This window comes from Cryptomeria japonica, chromosome 9, assembly GCF_030272615.1.
Source record: "Cryptomeria japonica chromosome 9, Sugi_1.0, whole genome shotgun sequence".
Classification (NCBI taxonomy): Eukaryota; Viridiplantae; Streptophyta; class Pinopsida; order Cupressales; family Cupressaceae; genus Cryptomeria; species Cryptomeria japonica.
Genome location: NC_081413.1, coordinates 402,243,741 through 402,252,636, shown reverse-complemented (window position 1 = coordinate 402,252,636; position 8,896 = coordinate 402,243,741).

Sequence of the window (8,896 nt, the reverse complement as noted above, 5' to 3'; positions counted from 1 at the left end):
ATGATGGTTCGTGAACCAAAATGCAGTTTGCATCGCAATTTTTTTGTTTGGCAGGTGCAAGGGTCACCATGATGTGGTTGGGATAACAACTTCGAAGGTCGTTTCACTGGGTAGCGTGGAGTGGAGTGCCACACTGGGAGTTTCCTGTTAGAAGCGGTTGCTAGGATTTTGCTAATGCTGCATTCTGTTGGTTAAGAGTCGGGGGCTCTATATACGCTTTCTTTTTCCTGTTTTTTTAAGGGGTTCAGGCTTTAGAGATATTTTTAGACTTTGGCTCATTGAAGAAGCCTTTAGGTTAATTAAATTTGGTGAATGGTAGACATGTCAAATTGTGCCTATGGCCTTTGAGATTGTTTTATTTGAAGCTTAATAGACTGACTTCTATAATGTTTTCAAATTTGATAACTTCTATGATATATGATGTGAGACTCCACGGATTAAACTATGTTTTAAGACTTGTTATCTGCTAGATGAATGATGAATGCCATATTATGTTGAATGAGTTTTGTTGAATTATCCTCTCAAATAGTTCTGGACATGTAGATTGTTGAATGAGCTTTAAAGCCACATGTATCTAGGTTTTATATGTTGTTAATGCTTTTCCAAAATATTTTGGCATATCGCCTAAGTAGTGTAGATTGTTTTTAATTTTTATTCTTCCCCTTTTCTCTCCCAATTGTATGAAGAGTTGGCTTCTCAAACTCGGAGGTCATTCAGTGATTTTCGCGCAAAAGGTCCCCCATCACTGAATTTCCCATAAGGTTGTTAGTGTTTAATGCAAAATTAAGAGTCAACAAAAACCATACATTAATTATGTTCATTTGCATGAAGAGAAAATATGATACAAGATTTATGTTGTATGAGTTAAGGATACATAGATAGCTTCTAATATTGACAACCAATTTACCCCCTTTTAAATTTGTTACTCTATAACGCTTCTAAATTCATCTTTACAAGAAAATAGAGCATGCATAGTTGAAGGCTTCATTTATCATCATATTAAGGAATCTTATTTTTTGGGGATACGTGCACGATCGGATTATTTTTGTTGTGTTATATTTCATTCATAAATAATTTTATTGTTATTTATTAAATAAATGTTATTATTCTATTAGATCCCTATTTTCGGTCATGTAGATGTATTGCAAACTATAAAATGAGTTTTAGATTTATTAGGTGGTTTTGATATTCCCATTATGTATATTGGGTTTTGTCCACACTCCATCTTTATTAAGTTGTTCATCATTGGCAATAACTCATGCAACTAAGAGAGGAATGAGCAAGAGTGGGATTTTTTAAGGGGATATGCAACTCAGAGTAGAATGAGCGAGAGCAAGACTTTTGAAGGTGCTAGGGTTTTTGGAGGTGGTGGATGTGTTGCAGGTGATGGGGAGGTTGATTCTAATGAAGACAATGATGTTGATGTTGTTTTTGTTGATGAGGATGTTGTTGTTGTTGTCATTTCCTAGGTTGATCTCTTGGTGTGTGGTGTGGTTTGGGATCTATTTTTTGGCAAAGTTGTTTGGTATGAAATCTTTGGTGTGGGTTTCAATTAACTTTGATGATGTTGCTATTGCCATTTTTGATGATATTGATGTTGTTGTTATTGCTTGGTTTTATCTATCAGTGGGTGGTATGGTTTGGGTTTTGTTTTTGGAAGAGTAGAGTCTATTGAAGTGGATTCTTTGGTTCAGGATTTTTGCAGAGCTCCTATGTTAGAATTCTTGGTAGAGGGTAGTGTTGCCTTGTTTGGTGCCCATTGTCCCTTTGTTGTTTCTTTTGCCTTGATCCTTAGAGATTCTTTTGTGTCATGTACCTTAATGTCATCTTATTTACTGGTTGGAGAAATTAGGTTTTCTAGGGATTGTGCTTCTGCAATTGATGTTTCTTTGGTCTTTATCCTTGATGATGATGTTGTTGCAGTGACCTTGGTTTGTGGTGAGGTCGATTGTGGTTCTAGGGGCTTCTTGGTGGAGGGGCTTGCTCTTCTTTGTTGGATTTTGGCATGGAGTTCTTTTTTGCTCATTTTTTGTGGTGGTTTCCTCTTTTATGGGTGTTGCATAGGGGGCTTTTGGTCAAGGTTGTCTACCCTTCTCTATGTTGTGGTGGATATGTTTCTTGCCCTCTTCCTTTTTGTGCCTACAACCCTTATATATGAGATTTTGGCTTTTGGTGGCCCTCAATTGGTTCTTGAGGGTTATTTTGTTCTTTAGGGTTTTGTCTCAGTAGGTAAGGGATTTCTCTCCCTTTTCTCTAACTTCTCCTTGGTGTGTGTTGGTTGGTTCGTTGCTGCTAATTTTTAAGGGCAAGTTTTGGTAGTTAGTTTTTGGTTGGATTTTTTTTTTTTTTGGTTTAGTCATGCTTCAAGGGGGATCTTTCTACCCTTTTTGGGTCCCATTAATCTAGGTCTCCTATTGAGGTGGAGGGGATGGTGATAGGCTATGGTGTTTTTTAGCTTCTTCTTGAGAATACTTCTACGATTTCCTCAGTATCCATGTTCATGTGAGATGCATCAAAATCCTTTAATGAGGACTGGGGTAGGCTCTTAAGTGAGTCACCGCTGAATGAGTAGCCATCAAGTCCTCGAATTGTGACTAAATAGCTTATTTTAGAGGCCAAAAATCTCATACTTGGTGGTTCAAGGTGTGCACATTGTACCCCGTAGATTCTCTTAATTTACCCTTCATAATTAGATAGAAACTCCTTAAAGATTTTCATATCTTACAGGTAAGAGAAAAAGGTGTGTCAGTGTCATGTTGGGGGACAAAATGCAACCTAATATCTATCTATTTGTTGTGTCTATGGTATTTTATCGTAAGAGCTCCATAATCAAGTAGTATTTGTATTCCAAGCCTTAAGTTGTGAAGTGCTTCAACTATTTTTATGTTTAAACCAGTAATTGTTATCATTTGAGCTAATCTAGGGGAAAGGACCCAATAGTTGAGCATGTACCAATTGTTGTGAGGGTTGTTGATACCTTTTGTTCCAAAAATTGAACAAATAAAACTTATTGTTTGAAACAAAAAATATCATTTTTTGTTAGGAAATGTACCAATAGTTGTTAGGAAATGTATCAATAGTTGTTAAGAAATGTACTAATATTGTAAAAAGTAACCAATCAGGTGATGCCATATCAGCTACACGACTATTGGGGTCTCTTTTGCACGCCTATTGGTCTCACTTTTTTGGGGGGCTGTTTTGGACACCTCGGCAAAAAGCATGCTAATGTGGCATCATATTTGATGATGTGGCCCTGAAACCTTAGTTATAAGCAGGGGAATTGCCAACTAAGCTACTGTAAAAAAATCAGAGTGATTTGAAATTTCCAAGTAAGATTTTGAGAAGTGCGAAGTTAGGGTGCACAACTACTAGGTCCTTTCCCCTAGGCCCTCATACTTGAGTTGAGTCAAACAATTGTCTTTGTGCTTGATGTGTGTGTGCCACAAAAACAATCCTTTACCAAAAACAAGTAAAAAATTGGTCATTTGGAGTCAAAACCTAGCCCAATAGGTTTGTTGTATGAGTCTTGTTTAATTATTTTTTCTATCGTCCAGTTGGATTGTTGTCGGAAACTGCAGTTTTGCATATTGTTCAAGTGGGAATGCTCCTTTACTGGAGTCTACTTTTCATTATCTTGAAGTTGCAAGTTTGTTTTCATAAATCATGGGTTTGTTCTATGTTCCAATAGTAATGCGCATTTATACTGTTACTCTACCAAAATTTTAAATGTCGAGTCTAAACCATGATCCAATGGGTTTTGCACTTTGTCCAAATAAAACTTTTGTCCATCACGTTGTCATAATCGTCCATCCAAATCCCAATTTGCATCTTCATAATCATCATCCTAGTCCTAACATAGTCTCCATTATCATCATCATACTACAAATTTGCATTGTAGTAATCATCATCCTCATTCATTGTCATTGTCATCAAAGCCACGATGTCAAATTACCATCCTCCTAAGTCAAGGATCAAGCATCAAAGATCAATTGATTAAAATATCAATCATCAATCAATTCAAACATCAATCAATCCAAATATAAAACATCCAAATTTAACATCAAAATAGTTGAACATCAAAAAAATCATCCAATACAATCAAAAAATCAAACCAAAAATCAGTCCTTCATCCATTCTTGGTCTCATATCATAAAGTTGTTACATATCCTACATATTAACAACTATCATCACTTTCTCTTTGACTACATCGTGTCTAGAGTTAGTTCTAACATCATTATAGCCTTATCACCTCGAGCCAGAGGTTCAACTTTCATAGATTTATCTTGTTGCTTCAGTGCATCCTCTTGAGTAACTATTTCATTGCATCATCCATTTGGCTTGTCAAACTCACAATTCGAGTACTAGGTTATGCAATCAATCCTTTTATCAGATTAGTCTTTCATCAAATCAATCAAATCAAACATCCAATTCGATCCTTGACATTAGCATTGTAATTAATTATCATGCATCTTCACTCCATAATTCATGCCCACTGTAACTTGATCAAAGTTGGGACACACAATGGAACAACCATCTCCATAGTTTGAGATAGGATTTCTTGACCCTCAACAAAATCCCAATTTGGGTGTTGCACCCATTGTGTCAGGAAACATTCCTACCAATTATGGCCCACTCAATCAAGTCTTTCCCAATGACAACATGATAAACTGTCCAAACGGAATAGATTTGCAAGTTGATCCTATAGACAACTTCCTTAAGAATATTATTGAAAGCCACAAGGATATTATCTTTGCAAACATGGTTGCTCAAGGAATGATATCACTCCTTCAATTACACCTATGACTAATAGTTTACAAGCACCACCTCAATAAAAAACACCTCTTCCAACATCATCACAACTACCTTAGCACCAAACCCAGTCATCATCATTTGTACATCAACAATAAGCCCAATTATCGACATGACCATAGCAATAAGGAAACCAATTTTCATCAATGAGACTACCGCCTCTTGGCACTTTGAGATGAAATTACCAACCATTTTATGCTCATTCATCGGGATTGGCACCACCTCCACCTTTAGGAGGAGTTTTCCACAATATGCAAATAGTTGCACTATCCATGCAGCATGCCACCTCAATTCCCATGATGACTCAGACACCCATGACTGCTAATGTGGTTCACACTACACCATTTTATAATCTGTGTGCAGTCATGCAACCTATGGGTTTGTCTTTCATGCAAACACAAGCTATGACTACTAGAATTCCTGGTTATCCACCACCACCCATCACACAAACTTTGACTGGGGGCACGAATATTTTTGCACCAACATCATCCATACCACTACCCACACAGTCTGTGCCACAATCTATCACTGCAATGCAATATCAACCACAAGCCATTGTGCAACCCATCATACCTCAACAACATGTCAACTACTTATAAGCACCATATCCCCCCTACATTGCAAGAAATACTTATCAACCACCAAGTGGTGCTAACCAAAATCCCCCATATGACAATCAACAAATGAACACATATCATCCTACATATATTGGGGGCAATTATCTTCATAATGGTACCCATCAAACAAATCTGCCTCAAAATCCACAATATTAGTAGCAATACATTTTTCAACAATAGAATGTTGTCACTTACCAGCAACACCCACAATACCAACAAAGTCCATCTATCTACCAACAACCACCACTCATCCAACCACATGCACCCACTTATCAACAACCCCTCATCTATCAAAACATGGTAGGTTACGAACATACAGAACAACAACCCAATTATAACCATTCACATCAGGTCACCTAACAAACACCACAATATCAATCTGCCATGCCATCACCAGATCCTACCATGTTGGGGATGCAAACACCTCCATTTTTAGTCACCATCAAATGGTAATAAATGAAGACGACTTTTAAGAATCTACAAGACAATAACTCTAATCGAGCTTTTAAATTTGAAGATCTTTGCCCTTATCCCTTTGGCAAGTCAATAACTACAATGCCATTCCCTAAACATTTTGAAATGCAAAAAATTGATAAATATAAGGGGAAAGGTGACCCATGACATCATATCAAAAAAAATTCCATGGCTTGTTACGAAGTAGCATATTGCGACAATTACTTATTGTGGTTATTTCCTAAGAGCCTTAGTGGACTTTCTTTACAATGGTTTTCAAAAATACTATTTGGTACGATCACTACATTTGTAGACTTGTTAGAGAAGTTTGTTGCACATTACCATTACCATGTTGAAAATGATATCTCCATTCTTGATTGTTGTCAAGCTAAACAAAAGGGAGGGGAAAGTCTCCTTGACTATATCCAAAGGTGGAGATCCCTTGACGGTCGCCTCCCATGCAAAGTTCCTTATTCTCAATCAGTTCTTGTTTTCATCAGTAATCTTCACTCAAAGATTGTATACCTCATCTGATTAAATTGTGCAAGTACCTTCCATGACATCATGTCCAAGGGACCATCACTTGAACAAGCCCTAATCGATGATGGGGTTATCAAACTTTACAAAGATCATTCTGACAAAACAAACAATGACAAACAATGATATTGGAACAAAAATAGAAATGTTGTGGGAGATGGAGTAACTGACTCTAAAATAATCCAAATGATTGTGGCTACCAAGGCACCAACTTCACAAATGTACATTGATCCCCCACAACAAATGTATGTCAATCCTTCACCACAAGTGCATGTTAATCCACCACCACAAATGTATCAAAATCCTCAACAACAGACACAACATGCTCAAACAAATTGGACCAAGGCTATTGTAGACATCTAAATTAATTAAATTAATATTTAATTAATTTGAGCCTTTCCACATTATTAACTAATTTAATTGTGTTAACCCCTATCTTATTAAGGTTAATTAAATTAAATTTGATTAATCTTTTCACTATAGTCCAATAATTAATTTATCAATAAATTAATTATTTCCTTTTTCTTCTAAAATCACCCCAATCATTATTTCTTCTAAATTTCTATCAGTTAATTAATTTTAATAATTTAACCCAACTATGTGATTCCCACAAATCACTTCTTCTATTCCTCTTCTAGCCTTATTAATTCTTCCTTAATCATGCTTACCATTATCCTCCAAGTTTATATTCCTCCACTCATTCTCTCTCCTCATGTCACATCCTACTAACTTTCCCACTTTCACTTTAGTCCTCACTAACCCACCTAATCACTCTTCCTAATTACTTGCACATTCCTAATCAATAAACTCTTTGTCATAAATTTCTTTCATGTCTCACCCTTCAAACCTTAAATGCACCCACTATGGTCATGTCAAAGGATTTCAAATCCTTTGCACATCCCCATGACCCCTCTTCCCAAGTAATTTTTAATTACTTTTTATTTTTCTAATGTACTTGGGCATCTCTTCCCCATGTACTTGAGGAGTGTGGAGACAAGAAATGCCTTTATGGCAAATCTCCTGAATCCCACACCTTGTCCTCTCAATCCTCTCCCAATTTCTGTCAATCTCAACCCTTCATTCCAAATCAATCTTAGCCCTCCATTTTGGCCTCCTCCAATCTATAAATTGGAGTCTCCTCCCATCATTTTCATATCCATCATCCAAGTAATTCTATAATGTTAGTTTGAGATCTCAAATCACCCATTGCACCCATATTATGCCGAATTTATACCGCATTTAGCCAAATCCATTCAACTCCATCCTATTCCTATTTAATCCATTGTTGTGTAGTGGAGAGCAATCCACAAATCAAGCATTCAAAGGAGAAAAAATCTTCAAGTGGAGCAATAGAGCGCATCCACTTCATCACTTGGCTCAATTGGAGGAGGAAGGAAAAGATATAAGAGTTAATTTGCATGTTCTTATGATTTCTTTGTATTTCATGTTTATTGTATGTAATTAACCCCCTCACCCTTTTCTTGTCTTCAGCTATTACGATCTCTCATGCTCTACCAAGACAGATGGGTCACAATAACCCAAGACATTAGTTCACACCCTTGGGAGAACCATTAGATGTTATCTTTAAATGAATGGAGCAACACAACAAGGTCATATATCCATAAATGCAACCATTCAATGAATCTAAACTTAAACCCGATTGGTACAAAGATAACAAGTATTGTGCCTATCATTGTATCAAAGGTCATACTACAAGCATTCCATGAATTTAAACCCAAAACCAATTGGTACACAGATAAAGAGTATTGTACCTATCATCATATCAAAGTTCATGTTGTTCACCAAATCTGGTTAACCCAAGTTCACCTGCAATCCTTCTATGAAATGGCCAATTTCAGTCTATGAAACACATCAGGACTTGGACAACATAACATAGGATCCTAATTGATCCTCCTGCACTTCAGGTTCTGCTAGACCTAGGGGGGGACACCCTTTTGATGCATAGAATTAACTCATTACACACTTATGACAACATCAAACAATAAGCAGATAGATCATTCCACAAGCTCAACAAGTTAGGAAACACCACAGAATGGCTAGATCTATACAAACAATAGATGAAACAAAGCTTAGAATGAATGGAATACAACCCCTAAACATAAAGGGAAATAGATTTTTCTTTGAATTTGTGTAAATTTGAAAGTATTCCCAAATCCTTCAAAGACCAGTGCCTTGTTCATTGGGCATGGAGTCACACACACAATTGCAAATGCAAATCCTAGCTACAAATTTGTTTTCCTTATAAAATATTCCTGCATTAATACCTCATATCAATGCATTACTTAATTCATTCACAAAATTATCAGATCTTGAATACATATTCCATTGTTTATGTCTGATTATAGAATTTAAACTCTTCACCGAAGAATGCCTACAAACAATCACACAATCTCCTTGAGATGACAAATTCTAGCCTCCTTGAGGATTAAATTTGTAATAATGAAATACAGGCCTAGAGA